This window comes from Schistocerca gregaria, chromosome 4 (genome assembly GCF_023897955.1).
Source record: "Schistocerca gregaria isolate iqSchGreg1 chromosome 4, iqSchGreg1.2, whole genome shotgun sequence".
Lineage (NCBI taxonomy): Eukaryota > Metazoa > Arthropoda > Insecta > Orthoptera > Acrididae > Schistocerca > Schistocerca gregaria.
The window spans coordinates 136,760,748-136,780,876 of NC_064923.1; positions in this window are offsets into that span (position 1 = coordinate 136,760,748).

Here is a 20,129-nt window from a genome sequence, read left to right on the forward strand (position 1 = left end):
TCGAACTATTATGTATGTGCAACGATGTGCATTGAGTCAATCAGAGCTTGGATGGCGTGTACAGGTACAGCTGCCCATGCAGCTTCAACATGATACAACAGTTCATCAACAGTAGTGACTGGCGTATTGTCACGAGCCAGTTGCTCGGCTACCATTGACCAGACGTTTTCAGTTGGTGAGAGATCTGGAGAATGTGCTTGCCAGGGCAGCAGTCGAACATTTTCTGTATCCAGAAAGGCCCGTACTGGATCTGCAACATACGGTCGTGCATTATCCTGTTGAAATGTAGGGTTTCGCAGGGATCGAATGAAGGGTAGAGCCACGGGTCGTAACACATCTGAAATGTACCGTCCACCGTTCAAAGTGCCGTCAATGCGAACAAGAGGAGGCCGAGACGGGTAATGAATGGCACCCCATACTATCACGCCGGGTGATACTCCAGCGTGGCGATGACGAATACACGCTTCCAATGTGCGTTCACCGCGATGTTGCCAAACACGGATGCGACTATCATGATGCTGTAAACGGAACCTCGATTCATCCGACAAAAATTACGTTTTGCCAATCGTGCACCCAGGTTCGTCGTTGAATATACCATCGCAGGCGCTCCTCTCTGTGATGCAGCGTCAAGGGTAACCACAGCCATGGTCTCCGAGCTGATAGTCCATGCTGTTGCAAACGTCGTCGAACCGTTCGTGCAGATGGTTGACTCAGGGATCGAGACGTAGCTGCACGATCCGTTACAGCCATGCGGATAAGATGCCTGTCATATCGACTGCTAGTGATACGAGGCCGTTGGGATCCAACACGGCGTTCCGTATTAGCCTCCTGAACCCACAGATTCCATATTCTGCTAACAGTCATTGGATCTCGACCAACGCGAGCAGCAATATCGCGATACGATAGACCGTAATCGCGATAGGCTACAATCCGACCTTTATCAAAGCCGGAAACGTGATGGTACGCATTTCACTTCCTTACACGAGGCATCTCAACAACGTTTCACCAGGCAACGCCGGTCAATCGCTGTTTGTGTATGAGAAACCTGCTGGAAACTTTCCTCATAAAAGCACGTCGTAGGTGTCGCCACCGGCGCCAACCTCGTGTGTATGCTCTGAAAAGCTAACCATTTGCATATCACAGCATCTTCTTCCTGTCGGGATAATATCGCGTCTGTAGCATGTCATCTTCGTGGTGTAGCAATTTTAATATATATATATATATATATATATATATATATATATATATATATATATATATATCTTCATCACATCAAATAGTCGTGAGAGCTGGCACACTTATATATTCTCTGAACGTTATTCATGCTCGTGTGGTATCGTGCTGCATTTATGTGTAGCCTCACTGCAATCTTATGGAATAATTTTGGTGAGTCTGTAGATGCACTGAATATGGAAGCAAAATCATGAGTGCGTCTGCTGAATAAGACGCGCCGGCCAATTGGAGTCGCGGGCAGTATGGTCATGCCAACTCAGCGTCCTATAGTTGCGTGTTTACGTGGCGCCATCATTTGGAGAACGAAAGAGCGAGCTCGCCTCGTGGGAGGTTCAAAAGCACAGTCACCCGTGTAGCTACGGAATATTTTTACCATAATCTCTAAGCAGATTATATCTCAGCCAGATTTTGTAGCTTCAAATTTTAGTGTCTCTAGTGCGAGTCTGTGGATTGAGCAAGCAATAGTGGAAACAAAAGGAAAATCTGGAGGAGAAATGAAAGTCCAGGAAGGTTTGCCGATGACATTGTAATTCTGTCAGAGACTGCAAAAGGACTGCGAAGGAGCAGTTTAACGGAATGCACAATGTCTTGAAAGGAGAATATAAGATGGACATAAACAAAAACAAAACACAAATAATGGAATGCAGTCGAATTAAATCAGGTGATGTAGAGGGAATTAGATTAGGGAACGGCACATTAAAAGTTGATGAGTTTCGCTATTTGGATAACAAAATAACGGGTGATGGCAGAAGTAGAGAGGACAAAATGTTGACTGGCAATAGCAATAAAAGTGTCGGAAGAAGAGAAATTTGTTACCATCAAGTATAGATACTATTGTAAGGAAGTATTCCCTGAAAGAAGAATGTAGAAGACTAGACGGGTAGATTACGTAACTCAGGAGGAGGAATTGAATAGAATTTGGGAGACAAAAAAGTTGTGGCACAGCGTGACGAAAATAAGTGATCGCAAGGGATCTTCAGCTTGTACTGGAGGAAAGTGCGGGGGAGGGGGGTAAAAATCGTAGAGGGAGTTGAATATAATAAGCAGATTCAGAAAGATGCAGACTGCAGTAGTTATTGGGAGATGAGGCTTGCGCAGGATAGAGCAGCATGGAGAGCTGTATCAAACCAGTATTCGGACTGAACACTATAAAAACATCACAACAGTACTGATTGAAGCATCCGCAACGTTTATAGCATACTTTGAAAACCCTAGTAGGACATCTATAGACTGGAGGAAAATCCGCCATTTATTGGATAATATTCGAGTAAGAGATCTCACGCTTGAAGGATGGTAATCAACAACTCTTTTCACCAATGATAAAGCTGCGCCAGATAAGGAACGCAACACACTATGGTTACACCGAATGCCTCATCTCTCATAGGGTATGTGGGAGTAGCGCCGCTGTTGTAGAACATTAGTTGAAAGAACGTACCAATTAAATTCACTGAAATTTAATAAATCGATTGGTGAGGGTGAAATCAAAGAAGATCCAATGATATGAAAAGACAGTTCAGTTAGAACAGTACAAGTATATTACAGCGTCTGTGCAATTCATTGCAAATGTCCTTCAGTCATGTATGCATGTCTGAAGGAACAGACAGTGCTTACCATCTGCAATTGTATAAAATTATGAATTGTATTCGTAAATTGGAAGCATGTCTGAAGGAGAAATGGTTTAAATGACTCTGAGCACTATGGGACTTAACATCTGAGGCAGGATTCGAACCTGCGACCGTAGCGGTCCCGCGGTTCCAGGCTGAAGTGCCTAGAACCGCTCGGCCACACCGACCGGGTGACTGAAGGACATTTACATCGAACTATACAGACACTGTCAAATTCAGACACTGCAGTAAATGTATAATAGGCCAAAGCAAGGCAAACTGACGGGGAAAATGTTGTCTGTCTCTGTGTGGGAATCACATAAGTGGGAAATGCGGGTTCGCGTCCCGCTCCGTCACAAATTTTCATGTGTCTGTTGTAGCCCATATGGCTGATGTAATAAGGTATTCGCGATTTGCGAATAGATTGCATGACACAAAAAGATATTGATGAAATCAGTTCAGAAATGCTGAACCTACAATAATGATTATATATGTCGTAACCAAAACTGTCGCCTGCGTCTGAGCTGTAACCTGAAAACCGGAACACGCAAGCAGAACATTGCATCCATAACGGCAACTTCTCGTGTCGAAGATATCTTACCTCAGTATGCTCCACATTGTGCTTCACAGAAACTGTTACCAGTTCTCACGCCCTGACCAAGAAATCCAACCATCAATTCTTACCTTTCATCTGCCAGACTTATTTCATATATTATACGCTTCAAATATGAAGGACGTTCGTTACCACCATTTCCAACTCACATTCCATAAAAATAACTAATAGTTTCCGCATCAAGCTCTTATCATCCACTCCCACAATCCGACAAATTCGACATCGACCTCGTCATACCCATTTTAGTTCACTTCCCATCTGTCCAACATCTAGTTTTACCAGTAGACACCCACACTATATCCACTCCTACATTCCGCCGTCAACTTACGGCTTGTGGCGGAGGGTACTTCTTACACTACTGTGTACACACCTTCCCTGCCCCATTCCGAAATGGTGCAATGGAAGAACGATTGTCGGTAAGCCACTGAATGAACTCAGATGTCTCTGAATTCCTCGTCACCTTCGTGGGATATGTATGAACAGAAGTAATATGTTGTCCGATTCTTGTTGAAACGTGTGCGTTAGGAAATTTATCAATAATCCCATCCTTGATGCAGATCGTCCCTTTCGAAAAAAAAAAGTGTGTGAAAGGTCTAAGGACGTCGAAAATAATCACTGTATTAAAACCTCGCAAACCAGCTGCAAGCACTAAGAGCTACAAATGAATAGCCCTCCCGCTGTGACCCACACGCTGCTGGAACGGCTTATCTATAATAGAATCAGTACAAGATTACCTGAAGCAATCATGCTCAAACAACCATATCGAAGGTGCACAGATCAGTTTCTGCCACTCTTGACATACAATGCGACAGTATTTCAAATACAGCTTAAAGCTACAGCTACATTCGTTGACTTTATCATCGGCCTATGACATAATGTGGAAAGAAGGCACACAGCCATCACTTATCTTATCGGCAATATGCTAAACCACAGACTGTTGAAAGTTATCGTAGGATACATCAGATCCCCAACTAAACCATCGTTGGATACATCAGCTCCCCAAGAATATCAAGAATATCTCAGTTCAAAGTGCCTCCTCGCCCCACTTCTCTTCAGCCTGTACTTTGCGGACAAGCCCAAATCAAAGTCAAGGAAGTTTGCTTGCACCCATGACTGGGTAATGGCAACAAGGTGTACTTCAACTGAAAAGTCAGAAAAGTTTCTAACGGAGAACCTAGCTGCAAGTATGTTTGCAAATCGCAAAGTATTTTCGCAAATGGAGACTGAAGCCAAACGCCACCAAGCCGGGAGTTCCTTGCATCCACGTAAATAATGAACTCACTGGAAGAAAACTCAAAATACGGTTTGAAAACACGACACATACAACGAAACACCAAAGAACCTAGGGAGTAGCCTCTGACCGAACTGTCTTTCAGAGAGCAGCTAAAAAAATAGCCGGAAAATAGAAAATAAGAAATAACATCATTTAAAGCTATGTGGTACAACCCAGGGAACACCATAAGAAAACCGTACGTTCTTCTGCTTGTCTTCTCAGCCGTTGGCTATTGTGGCCCAGTTTGGACAAATAGCTCATTTGCACAAAAGATAGATGTCTAACTAAATTACACCATGGAAATCACTGCTGGTGTTACCACATCAACATATACACATTGGCCGTCAATACTGGGGCACATTCCACGCCCTCAACTGCGACGCATAAGTGTCTCATAAACGAGTAAAAAAGATGACGGATAGTAAAAATCTACCAATCAATCAAGATATCGACGATGCATGCCATACACGACTCCGCTCTAGACGACCACGAACAATAACAACAAGAATCATGTGGAAGACGAGTTCAACATTACTAATGGGTGGATTCAAGAATGGGCTGGAGAACAAAATAATAATTATCACACAAAAACCAACAAGACTTGACATACTGCGCAGAACATGGTCAATGCTAATCAGAGTTAGAAATGAACATGGAAGATGTGCACATTTTTTTAATTTTTTTATTTACAAAAGTGGGGTAAGAAACCAACCCCACTTTGTGACTGCGAAGAACCACAGACCATCACACACATTTCAGAAGAATATCCTACAAGATCATGCCTAGGTAGACCACTTGGTAGACCACATTATTTTTTCGTGCTCGCGACTCCAAAGTCAATAAATTACATAAATGCACTAGTAATTTTTTTTTAAGATTTTATATTGTACATATTATGCTGTACACTCTACTTATTGTTTTTAGGTTGAGAAAAAAGCCATGTGATAAATAAATAAATGTGGCTGAACTGCGTTTCTTTAAGATTATTCCAATGAAAATCATTTTTGCATCAGCTTTACCTACAACTCGTTTGATGTGCATATTTCGCTTTAGCTCGCTTCGGATAGATACTGCTGTAGCAGCCATCATCTCTTATCTTAGTGATAATTTCAAATGTTAGTAAAAATTTCGAAAAAAGTGTTAGACATCATTATTGTAGCGTGCCACCAATGATTTGTGAGAGACTCCACATGTGGCAGTGTGTGAGTATTTGCTTGTTACCGCCAGGGTTTTAGTTCCGACGGCTCCCTATAGTATGACTAAGAGTATTCCCTACCTTCTGAAAATTTTGTATTTGCAGTTCTGACTGATCATTCGTCACTGCACACCCATCACCCAAATCGCCAAAATACACTATACAAAAGTAATCGTAGGTACTTTCAGGCCACTACTTTCGTTGAAGTCGAGAAAATATTTTTGTATGGTTTTGTGAAAGCGAAGTTTACCGAAGTACACTGCAGAACTATTGTCCTCACGAAGAAGTAAGTCTACCTTACAAATATTTCGTTGTTGCTGCTGCAGTGTCTCTGTATTCCATTAAAAATTTTCTTCCACCGTTACAATTCGTGAATCTAAAACCAAGTGGGGAATAAAACAGAGTACAAGTCTCTGAGCAAGAGTAACTATTTTTTCACCAAGATAACACTGCATTTTACTAGCCATAGATACTCTCGGTAATGGTAGCTAAGTATATTTCTATGCACTAACTTTTTCTCAGAATTATCAAATTCCGTAGATTTACGTTTTCGTTTCTATTCGCTTCAGAGTACTGTTCCACGCAAGATCGAAACCACATGTGAACGCACGGTATCGGACGGTAACACTGTACGTTCAACTGGCGCTGAACTACTGCACTGCCAACAGGGTGACAACAGAGCTGTGAGGTGGGCGAATCACAGCGCTTGGTGACTGTTGACTACGGGCAGAGGGTGTGACCTTGAGGCGTCTAATTTCATGACGACCACTTCACTCTTTTTTGCAGTAGTCGCTGTTCCCAGTGATTTATCGCCAACAGTGCAACTGAACAGTAATGGATCTCTTTGCCAATGTGAGTGCAATGAATTACATTTATTCACGTTCAGCGTCAAATGTCATTCTTTGAACCAGTCTGCTGGTCTCCCTGTATTTCACTACAGTCTTACAGCATTGTAGAGTTCTATAGGTTAGCAGTGTTTTTTCCTGGCCTTTTTTCGTTCCTTGGCGTGCTTGGTGCGTTAATCTGTGTTTGGAAATGTTTGTGGTACAGGGTAGAATGATGCCTTTTCTGTCCCTAACATTTCCTCCCCCTCCCTCGCTCCCCCCCGCCCACTCCCATCTCATCGTGGTGAAATTTGTGATTCCCATTTGTCTGCCTCTAGAGCTATCCCGTGTGAAAGTATGGCAACGTTTTTCGAAACATTTGCTTGTCGTGTAACTGTGGAGGGACGTGAGTACCAGGCCGGTATTAGCCTAGCCTGAAGCGGGAAACCACCTAAATGCCACATACAGGCTGCACGGTTCACTCTCGTCGTTAATTCGCCAGATATATACAATCTGGAGCTGGTGTGTCTCACCGGAACCTGGAAGTGGCTTACTAACGCAATATCTTTGAACATCGCCATATTCGTGAACGCACCTTGTATACATTTTTATCCTCCATTAATCTTCTTTATCATGTTGTAAATAATCGTGTAACATTTAAAAAAATGAAATATCGTTACAGAAGCTGGGAGCTCGTTCTACTTGGAACGGTTTGGAGGAAACAAAAAACAGAAGCAACAAAAGCTCTGGTATCATCAGTTGGGCATGTTGCGAATTGTTGCCTATTATCCCAGTTAGTCGCCATAAGATGTGGTTTTTGCAATGTGTTCTATTCCAACGGATTTTCTCACGCCTGTGAATTAGCGCGCAGTTGAGCACCACCTAAAAAGGTATCATAATTGAGCGGGCGTAGTTGCGAACTGTGACTGCATTTGTTCTGAAGCATACGTGTTGTGAAGCCTTCATACAACTGCACCATGAACCAGTACTGAGAATATTACACTCAAGTTGTCAAACGTGTGGTGTATTTACCACAACATGTATCAGCACTACGTTAACCCATTATTAAGTGCTATGAAGTACAGAAACAGATCAATAAGTCGCAATACTGCACATAATGAGAACAAAGTAAGAAAATCTAAACTGTCCTGCCTTAGGCACTGTCAAAAGTAAAATCTTTAAAGTACCGTACAAAGAGCACAATAACAAAAATGATAATTATCGCTGGTGACTGAGCTCTTCACGAATGAACAGCATTCGTTGGGTATTACCACGGACACAATGACTGTATTGCACTCCGAAGAAAAACGGTGGATGTCATTAAATATATACGAAACTGAGATTTGTTGCGCCTTAAGATAGGAATGCGCCAACGTGTTAAACGGGAAGACAGAAGTATCCAAGGACCATTTCTGGCCTGACACTAGAGATGTCCCCCTTGAGAAGCAGCCATCAACTCATTCTCCTTAGCGGGGCTAGGCTTTAATGTGTTCTATTGGTCAGCTATAAGAATGCACCGATCGCAACCTAAGTGCAGTATTGGTTTTTTCGGTATGCTAGATCTTGACATATCGTTCAAAAATTTTTTATCGTAGGCGGTAGTATCGTTGGGGGCTGTGATGTATACTTTACGGGACAGCACTAACTTTGACAGCAGAAGGCAGCTGCCTAATGGTTTAAAACTGAGCCTTGTGAGACTATTATCGGCCGATATACGAAGACGTTCACGGAACAGTTTAATATTTGACAGTGTCTGTTTGATACTTTGCTTTTTACTTTCCACGGGCGCAATGGCCCAGAAACTAGAAGGTATGTTTCACTGCAGGACAACATACACTCCTGGAAATGGAAAAAAGAACACATTGACACCGGTGTGTCAGACCCACCATACTTGCTACGGACACTACGAGAGGGCTGTACAAGCAATGATCACACGCACGGCACAGCGGACACACCAGGAACCGCAGTGTTGGCCGTCGAATGGCGCTAGCTGCGCAGCATTTGTGCACCGCCGCCGTCAGTGTCAGCCAGTTTGCCGTGGCATACGGAGCTCCATCGCAGTCTTTAACACTGGTAGCATGCCGCGACAGCGTGGACGTGAACCGTATGTGCAGTTGACGGACTTTGAGCGAGGGCGTATAGTGGGCATGCGGGAGGCCGGGTGGACGTACCGCCACATTGCTCAACACGTGGGGCTTGAGGTCTCCACAGTACATCGACGTTGTCGCCAGTGGTCGGCGGAAGGTGCACGTGCCCGTCGACCTGGGACCGGACCGCAGCGAGGCACGAATGCACGCCAAGACCGTAGGATCCTACACAGTGCCGTAGGGGACCGCACCGCCACTTCCCAGCAAATTAGGGACACTGTTGCTCCTGGGGTATCGGCTAGGACCATTCGCAACCGTCTCCATGAAGCTGGGCTACGGTCCCGCACACCGTTAGGCCGTCTTCCGCTCACGCCCCAACATCGTGCAGCCCGCCTCCAGTGGTGTCGCGACAGGCGTGAATGGAGGGACGAATGGAGACGTGTCGTCTTCAGCGATGAGAGTCGCTTCTGCCTTGGTGCCAATGATGGTCGTATGCGTGTTTGGCGCCGTGCAGGTGAGCGCCACAATCAGGACTGCATACGACCGAGGCACACAGGGCCAACACCCGGCATTATGGTGTGGGGAGCGATCTACTACACTGGCCGTACACCTCTGGTGATCGTCGAGGGGACACTGAATAGTGCACGGTACATCCAAACCGTCATCGATCCCATCGTTCTACCATTCCTAGACCGGCAAGAGAACTTGCTGTTCCAACAGGACAATGCACGTCCGCATGTATCCCGTGCCACCCAACGTGCTCTAGAAGGTGTAAGTCAACTACCCTGGCCAGCAAGATCTCCGGATCTGTTCCCCATTGAGCATGTTTGGGACTGGATGAAGCGTCGTCTCACGCGGTCTGCACGTCCAGCACGAACGATGGTCCAACTGAGGCGCCAGGTGGAAATGGCATGGCAAGCCGTTCCACAGGACTACATCCAGCATCTCTACGATCGTCTCCATGGGAGAATAGCAGCCTGCAGTGCTGCGAAAGGTGGATATACACTGTACTAGTGCCGACATTGTGCATGCTCTGTTGCCTGTGTCTATGTGCCTGTGGTTCTGTCAGTGTGATCATGTGATTTATCTGACCCCAGGAATGTGTCAATAAAGTTTCCCCTTCCTGGGACAATGAATTCACGGTGTTCTTATTTCAATTTCCAGGAGTGTAGATATTTACATGTTTGGCCGTATGTGTAGTATTTTGGTTCATTGATTTGTTTTCTTGTTTTATGGCACTCGATAATGGGATAACATTGTTCCGAAATATATTATGGTAACTATACCACGCATTTGACAACCGTAGCCCGATTAAAATTAACTGATAATTGGTGCGTGTCAGTTGCCGCTACGGGTCGTCCGTCACCCTCTACCGCTCGGTAATAGGTAACATACAAAGATGACAGTTCACTACACAAGTGCTGCTTATAAGTAACGCGGAGGAAGGTATGACAGAAATGCGAGGTGCCCTGTAGACAGCAGATTTTAAGTGACCAAAGACTGAACTGCGGCAGACGAGGCGTTTTGTAGCCCTGAACTTAAACTCGTGTCCTAACCTATCGACAACCTTGTGATGTGCAATGCATCCGAGAAAACGGATGTCAACAACCTGCATAGGAACTAAAATCACTATCGCTAGTTGACGGCGATTAAGCTTACCTCTATGAGAAAACTCAACACAGAAGAAATTTAGTTTAAGGGCGAAAAGCAAACTATAATTTTGCACTATCATTAGCTACCTGAAACTATTCTCACACTGGATACACGAGCTACCGCATTACCAACCCATGAACAGTCCTGGTCGGCACTCGGTTGCACATTATAGGAGGCACAAGCATAATCCAAATGAATAAACAACGATAGGAAGAGAAATAAAAAAGTGAGTACGAGGATGAAAATAATACATGTGACGGTACAAACCCCCGTCGCAACGGTTTGTGTGATGTCTCTGCTGCCGGGCGGCCACGTGGCGCGCAGCTTGAGGCATTGTTTGGTTTTTCGCTGATTACGCGAAAACTATGTAACTTACGATGAAGAGCGATGTGGCAGTGGATTGTGGTCAGCAATATGTACCTTCTGAAAGATCGATCTTTATTTCAAGTCACGAGACGCAAAAGTTATAGTAACCTCAAAATCGGTTAATATCACGAATACTGAAAGATTACTAAAAATAGTAAATAACAACTTACAGGGATGCGCGAGATTTCATTAAAAACGTTTCGTCATAGCGGGTCGAGTGCGTAGTCATATGTTAAGATTCATAAATAATTAAGCCCATAAAGAGAAATAAACAAATTTTGAGGGAAATTTGTTTATAAAATTCAATAGGAAATTCATCACGTAAAGAACGGTACTATATAATATCACACGTATTTTAAACTAGTTATGTTATACTATACATCTAACTTGCAATAGTTTTCATTGTTTGCAAATTATTATTCACATTTATCGTCCATAATTAATTAATTAACATAGGTGTGAAGATTTTGAGCAACACAATGTGTAGATCGCTATATATTACGTCTAACATTTTAAAAATTTGCAGCACAGATGTCAACAAACAAATCTGCGCTAAGTGGCGAAATTTTGCAAAAACCAAAACTTGATTTACGGGTGACAGAATAATCCTAGAAATTAATGTAACATAGTAAAGGGGATGTAATTTTGTATCGCGGTTCCGATGGTGTACTTATTTCTGTCGAGGGATCTAAGTATGAAAATTTGCAACCTTAACTGGTGAGGTTGGTACTTGCATAACCAGCGGGTGGACACCCCAGCTTATATAAGCGAGTGGCCATCTTGGCCAGGGGTCAGTCGTTGGTCAGTCGTTTTGGAGGGCGGCGAGCAAGCCCCACTTGAGAGTGGTCCATGTGGTCGTCTGAGTTAGAATTTTTCACGCCGATTTATTTCGACAAAGAGTATTGTTTAATAGTGCAAGTGTGCAAGCATATATTTGGTGAACTGGAAGTGCTACGATTATTTGTGTGAGTACGATTTACGAGGTATACATCGTCTAAGTGAACATGTGGCGAACTGTGATTTCGCGCCAAAACTGTTAGAACAAAGAGGACATTGGGACTTGTGGTTCTGTTCGAATTGATTAATTTTCGTTTATAGCAACCTACATTACTCTATTGGTGGCTCGAAGTTAAATTATTATTAAAGAAAAACTGTAAACCGTCGCACCAGTGCTACTTTCATTGTGTGAAAGAAAAGTACAACGCCAATAAATAGTGATTGAACTGTGTCGTGAAAAACTGATTTTGCTATAATAATCGCCTAATTTTTGTTCCATAGCAAAAACTATACTAATGTCTGACTGAATAATTAATTCAAAAACTATAACAAATGCGCGGGTATGGAAGTGTACTAATGCACCAAGTGCGGAAATCCTCCCCTGAGAGTGACGCAGGAGCCAAAATTTGCAATAACATTTTAACCAACATTTGCATATGCACATTCGTGTGAACTCTGCAACCATACTCATCTTTATTTAACCACCCCGTCGCATGCAGAAAAGTATTGGAAATAAAAAAAAAAAATTGAACCAATTAATGAACTAATATAATAATCGAAAGTCTTTGATTAGATTTAGAAATAAATAAATGCTTAGCATTTGACGAGACTGCAACATATGATTTTCTGCACGTTATGTTAAAATGCTAACCACTGCACTACGCCACTACACTACTGTATTACTTTCCAACGATGAATCAGAGCGTTAAAAATGTTGGCTTCACGCAGTTTCGTATGAAGCTTATCTAGTGTAAGCCCATCTCTGTGATTATAGTAAGCATGTATAGGGTATCTGACCCCGTTAGCTGAGTGGTAATTTCTCGCTTCGCGCGTCGGTCGACTAGGTCGTGCTCTTAGTTCCGCCTCTACCGTAGCGCAGCGTGTTTTCCTCCTGTCAGTTTAGTGCCGTGTTGGTCTCCGTGCGCGTCGCATCGCTGGTTGTCGGCTGGTGTTTGGTGTTCGTGCGGCCCTTCCTGTCGCGGCGTCGTCTCTCGCCGTGATGTCCACCATGGTTCCCACGAAAGTTCCGCGTACAGGTACAGTCAGTTTTACCTTTGACAAATCCACGCGTCACGTCCAGCCCGGTTCTTTGGAGATACATGACTGGTTAGTCGATACAGTTAAGGTCACTACTGATCAGGTGCATACCGCATATTTCGACAGCGAATTATATGTGTTTTTTGTTAAGTTTCTTGACCCGCTCCAGGTTGATAGGCTACTTTCTCGTCATGGTTCTCAGGTACCCTTTACGCACCGTGATGGTTCCACTAGTATGGTTCTCTTGGCCAATGCAGAAGTGGTATATACGAATGTTCGGGTATTTAACCTTCCGCCCGAGGTTGACGACTCTTTTCTGAAGTCCGTTTTGCTTCCTTATGGGGACGTACGCCATATTCGAAAGGAACGCTGGTCTGCTCAGCACCGCTTACAGGTATATAGTGGTATTCGGTCGGTGGAAATGGTGGTCAAAAAACCTATTCCTTCTCACCTACAGGTATGTGGTTATAGGGTCCATATCACGTACAGTGGCCAGGAAGGAACATGTTATTATTGTAATGAAACTGGTCATTTCCGTACTAATTGTCCGCGGCGTGTGGTGGTATTAAAGCCTACATACGAACAGCGTAAAAAATTGACTTTAGCTGATCTTCTCCCGCAAGGATCTCGGACTGAATCGCTCACTGTTACTGAGGGACGCAGTGATCCGTTACCCGACAACGGCCGTGATTTTCCCCCGTTGTCCTTGAGTAGGGATGTTGCTGCCCATAATTCCGATGTTCCCGCGCTGATTTCTCACAACAAGCGTCGGCGAACACAGGATGATGCGGCTGATGAATCTTCCTTATTGGCTCGCCCTTCCGATGGGCCTCCGGTAAAGGACTCTCTTTCCCAGTCGGAAATCGTGGATGAGGAAGCCACAGGTGCTATCACGTCTTTGCAGAAGCTTCCTGACACCATATCTGACGTTGTTCCTGCTACCGCGGCAGCCTCTTCGGAGACGCCCGTGACGGAACCTGCTTCTGGTTGCCACGTGTCTTCTCCGGTGCTCTCTGACACTTCTCCTATTGACTCTGTTTCGCATCCCCCTTCTGGAATTTCTGTCGCCCCCTCTGGGTCACAGCCTCCTCCCATCAAACAACTGATTGATTCTCCAGAGCCAGTGGATCCCGTTATTATTCACCAACTGTCCCACCGTGAACCCATGTCTGCGGACGAGTGGGATGTAGAGGCCTCTCTCTCGCAATCTGACACGGAATGTCTACATGATGCTCCTACGCAGCCGAACGCTGCAGCGTCGGCACCGCGGAGCCGCAGTCGAATCCGTAAACAGCCACGGAGAGCCGCGTCACGGCCGAAGAAAAAGCAGTGGGAAGATGAGGGTTCTGTTTCGTAGTTTTTCTCTCTGTGGTTCAGCGCTTGTTTCTGGTATGATTACTTGTATGCTGCTCCGTCAGCTGACGGCTCTCTACCGATCTTTGTTTTTCTTTGTAGGTTGAAGTTCCATGCAAGCATATACATTTCTTACTCTGAATATTAACAGAATATGTTCTGAGCTTCGGCTCGCCGCTTTGCGACAGTTTAATCTATCAGTCTGGGGCAGATGTTGTTTTTTTACAGGAAGTCCTATTCGACCAGTTTTCCATTCCTGGGTTCTCGACGTTTTTTAATGTCGCTTCCGAACTTTCTACGGGCACTGCCTTGTTTTATAGAGAAGGCATTCCGTTGATGAATTTCGAAGTACTTGACAGTGGAAGGGGGATCGGGTGCACGTTTTATGATCTCAGTTTACTCCTTCTTTATGCCCCTTCTGGTTCGGGTTGTACTACCGCACGCTCGAGTTTCTATAAAGAAGAAGTCATTTACCTGCTTCGTAAATCCCCGACAAAGATAATTTTAGGTGGGGACTTCAATTGTGTTCTACGGCCGGTAGATCAGTCTCCTAATTTTAATTTCAGTAAAGAACTCGACGACCTTGTGCGCTCCTTGCACCTGCGTGACGTGTGGGTTTCTCGCAATCCTACACTTGTGCGACATACCTACTTTACTCCCACGTCTAGCAGTCGCCTCGATCGCTTTTACCTTTCCGATTCCTTGTGTGGGCAACTTCTGGCTGTTGATGTGATACCAGCCTGTTTTACTGATCATTGCGCTGTAGCCGTTACGTTTAATTACGAGCGACAACCGGTAAAATTGTTTCGTCCTCCTTGGATACTCAATATCGCGTATTTGCAAGATACCTCCCTTGGTATCGTCCTGGAGGACATTTGGACACGTTGTTCTCGTACTATGGACCGGTACCCGTCTATCGTGGCATGGTGGACACTGTATGCAAAACCTCACATCCGTAGGGCTCTCATGCGTTTTGGGGCTGCGAAGGTGGCAGAAGATCGACGAACGCAAGAATTTTACTATTCTGTCTTACGTCAACTGTACGATAGTGCTACGCATGCTCCCCTCCGGGTTACTGATATACAGCGTATCAAAGCCAAATTGCTGCAGCTCAAACGCATTCAAATGGAGGGCCTGCGGACGAGGTCTCAACCACGTTCCCTTCTACAAGAGGAACTGACGTCACTCTACCATCTAGTCCGTTTACGGTCGCGCCGGAAACGTGGGTGCCTTGCCTCCCTCACAACCGCTGACGGCCGCGTGTTCACCTCTCACCGTGACATTTCTGACTTCGTTTACACCTATTTTACTGATCTGTACGATACTCATGTCCCGGCGGAAACCTCTCTTGACGACTTTACCTCCTTGCTGCCTCGCGTCGTCACTCCTCAATTAAACGACGCCTTTCTGCGTCCCTTTCAGAAGGATGACATATATGATGTTGTTGCAGGATCGCAGTCCCGCAAGTCGCCTGGATTAGATGGTATTCCTAAGGAGTTCTATGTTCAATTTTGGCCGCTCATTGGTGACACCTTAACGTCAATGGTAAATGAAGTGATGCGGGGAGTCTCACTTCCTGCTCCTTTTCAGGAAGGCAGAATGGTCCTCCTCCCGAAATCCACAGGTCGCCCTGCAATTGATTCCCTCCGTCCTATTACTCTCCTTAACTTTGATTATAAACTTGTCGCTCGAGCAATTAATATCCGTCTCTCCAAGCTGCTCGATACCATTATTGCCGCCCACCAAAGCTGTGTGCCTGGACGCACGATACTGACTTCCGTTCTCGAATGTCGCGATGTAATCTCGGTGGCGGCTGCCGCTAATATCCCAGGGGCTTTGCTTTTTCTTGATTTCCAAAAAGCGTTCGATCGCGTCAGCCATGATTTTTTATCGAGAGTGCTCACCGCTGTCGGCTTTAATAATGATGCTCGACAAGTATTAACTAATCTTTTTACCGGTATCAGTGTCTCGGTGATTGTGAACGGCCACCCTACCCCCCGGATATCGATCAGACGGGGGTTACCCCAGGGAAGCCCCTTATCCATGTCACTTTTTGTTCTATCCTTAGAGCCCTTACTTCGCCATCTCACCATGCACTTACGTGGCTGGAATATATTGGGGGAAATTTTTGCAGTCCGTGCATACGCCGATGACGTCATGGTTTTAGTACGACATGCCGAGGATATACCGCGGCTTAAGGATACCTTGGATTCATTTTGTGGTCTTGCTGGTGCTCGCATTAATGATCGCAAATGCACGTTCCTGCCGTTGAGAGGCTTTGATCATGTCGTCATTCCTTGGGCGACGGTTGTCGATCGCCATAAGACCTTGGGGATCATAGTGGATCGTAATCCGATCAAAATGGCGGCACTAAATTGGCGTGAGGTTACGAGTCGTGTTCACGGGGCGATCCTTGAACATGACCGCCGTTCCCTTAGCCTCCTTCACAAGGCACGGGTTTTAGAGACCTATGTCTTCAGTAAAATATACTACGTTGCGCAGGTCTTCCCGCTTCCCGCGATGATGGCCCGCAGGCTGAAACAGCTGTCTAGTCGATTTCTGTGGCGCCGCCATGTCTTCCGTGTCCGATATGAAGTTGTGGCCAGGCCTCGGAAGCTTGGAGGATTGGGTCTTTCAGATATCAAAGTGAAGACGTCCATCTTATTTGCCCGCCGCAATGTTTTAACCTGTACGCGGGCTCCGCATTCAGTCACCTCTCGTTTACTTTCCCGCCTCCGGCCGGCCAGTCTGACCCCTCCTGTTGATGTTGGACGGATTAATCCTAAATTGCGGCACATTCGTGAATACTTTGTACTTGTCGGTATTCTGGGTGCTGATATACTTTCTATGACGCATATCACTACCAACATGCTACAAATCCGTTGTGGTACAGCATGTTTCCCTTCTTCTGTTGAACTTGCTTCCCCGTCAACGTCATGGAAAACGGTCTGGTCTCATCTTAGTCTTCCCATTTTGCCGATGGAGATTGTTTCAACGTGGTATAAGGTCATTTACCGTCTGATACCTACTGGTGATCGTCTTTTTCGTATTGGCCTTCGTCCGACTGACCAGTGTGAGGAATGTCATCAAACTGACACCTTACTTCACAGGCTAGTTGCTTGCGGACGGGATCATTGGCTCTGGGTCCGCCGTCAATTAGCTTTTCTTACTAGAGGGCCTGAAACCGCATTCCCAGACGACATCTTCTTACATCCGGACATCTCTTATTTTCCTCAGACGAAAACGAACACGATTGTTTGGCTCTTGGGTTACTATGTCCATTATGTCATTGAAGGCGGTAATGACCCAGATCCCCGCGTTTTTCACCATTATTTGTCAACTGCGCATTGGAAATGGCAGCGGTTACCACAATACCGAACGCTTTTTGCGAATATGCTTTTTCTTGTGTTTAACCGTCAAGGGGTTGGTTAAGTTCCCCTGTGATTCCTGTTTTCTTCCCTGAGCTCGAGTCCCCTCCCTTGTTGTATTTTTTCGTAATTTTTTTTTTCTCCCTCTCTTTTGCATGTATATATATACACACCCAAAATTCATACGGGTGGGGTAACGGGTTGGTCTTCCCCTTCAGAAGAAATGTTTTATTTGTGTTTCACCTAATTTGTTGATTTTCTTTTTGCAGCTAATATTAAATGATGATTTGACTATGGTTGTCTGAATTCTCGTGAAATATACCAAGTCAATCTGATATAAAAAAAAAAAAGTGGTCAGAACGGCAGAATGCCACGCCAAGATACCCGGGTTCGATTACCGGCTGGGACAGGAGATTTTCTCCGCTCAGGGACTAGGTGTTGTGTTGTCCTCATCAGCATTTCACCCCCATCTCCGACGCGCAAGTCACCCAATGTGGTGTCGAATGCTCTTGGCGGCCGTACTTTCCCAAATGGGGGACTCCAGGCCCAAAATGCCGTACGCTCATTTCCAACCACACAGGGTGATTTTTTCCACTGTGTAGAAACTCAAGGAATTGGCCAATGATATTATACGGAACAGAATCGGCCTAATGAACGTATGCCCGAAAATGCATGGTTTCCATACTACAGACCATTTATTCCATTATACTTTGTTACAGGGACTGCGCTGTACCGTGCAGCCGCAGTTACATAATGCATTGTTTCGTCCACATGCCCTAGCACAGTCTCCTGTCCTAGTAATTGGTAATGTTGCGTCCGGTTCACTTCTTTTGCTGACTCACCTTGTAGTGGATGTGACCCAGCGTTGTAAGGAATAATTCCCTGTTCGAATCGAGTGCTTGGCGACACGGCGTTTACTTACGGAAAGGCAAATGGTAACGGACGCCGGCCAGCAACGTTGTATCAGGAGTCCTATTCCCGCCAACAACAAGGACAGCATTCATAATTGCAACATTATTTCGCCGTTCGTCTGAGACAGGGTCTTTTTAGAAAGCAGGAAATCGTGAAGGGGTTACCCGATGTGTTCTGACACCAGACTTGGAGGAAAATGTGATTCGCGCTGTGGAAGGCGACCTATGTGACAGTACGGGCAGTTGGCCCGCCAGTACACGACAATTGTTACGACCCATATCACTTACAGCGTGTGCAGGGCTTACTAGCGACAGACGTTCCACATCGGGAGCAGTTTTGTCTCTGGGTTCTTCACCAGGAGCCGCCCAGTGTGGCCGAGCGGTTCTAAGCTTTTCAGTCTGGAACCGCGCGACAGCTACGGTCGCAGGTTCGAATCCCGCCTCGGGCATGGATGTGTGTGATGTTTTTAGGTTAGTTAGCTTTAAGTAGTTCTAAGTTCTAGGGGACTGATGACCTCAGATGTTAAGTCCCATAGTGCTCAGAGCCATTTGAGCCAACTTTTCTTCACATGGCAACCACCATTCCGGGATCTGTGCCATCCAGCCCACTCACAGATGAGGCCACCTTTACGCGGAGTGTTATCTTCAACTTTCATAACATTCATCTGTGGGATAATATGCAGAGCCCCGTGGTATGGTGACACCGAATCATCAGCATCAGTGCAGCCGAAATGTGTATGCCAGGATAACTGGTGACCGATTTTGGGACCAGTCTTCCTTCCACGTCCCTCCACGTCCTTCCGTCTAACAAGACGGAAATATCGGTCTATCTTTCGGGTGACTTTGTTTCACCTGCTCTCTTCCCTGATCATGGATCGGACGAGGGGTTCAAATTTCATAGTCTGTTCGTTTACCGGATCTCAAACAGAGCGATTTCCGGTTATGGAGCCATCTCAAAAGTATTGTGTATGCAGAGCCCATTCCAGATGTGGAGACAATTGAGCAGCGTATTCACACTGCCTTTGACACTGTTCGGATGCAGCTTGGCCAATGTGAAGGTGTGAGATACAACATGCTATGACGCGTACTCGCATGTGTTGAGGCACATTTAAACCATTTTCGACACATACTGTAACTGTGGGTGCATGATATAGCGCATATTAGACCGCAGACTCTGTAACAATGTATGATTGAATAAATGCTCTCTAGCATGAAAACTGTGCGTTTCTGGACATAAGTTCTTTAGAATTTTATCGTTCCGTATTCTCTTATCTTTGAATCGCTAGAGTTTGTACTCGGTGGGTAAAAATCAACCTGTAAATGTAACGGTGAACGCGTCTTTTGTATCCAGTAGTGTCCGGTTAGTAATGCGTATAAAACGATGGTATTTCGTTAGCATCGCTGTGTGTGTGTGTGTGTATGTGTGTGTGTGTGTGTGGGTGTGGGTGTGTGTCTGCGTTGTTTTTGGTGTAGCTATAATGTGTGAAGGAAAGCCCACACCCAGGATTCGGGACTCAAATACGTCGAGAAAGAAAGTCGGACAAGGAATCGGAACTGAGCTAATTGTTGTGGCATTTGAGCAACGGCGAAAGATTCGGGCGCGACTTGAGCGATC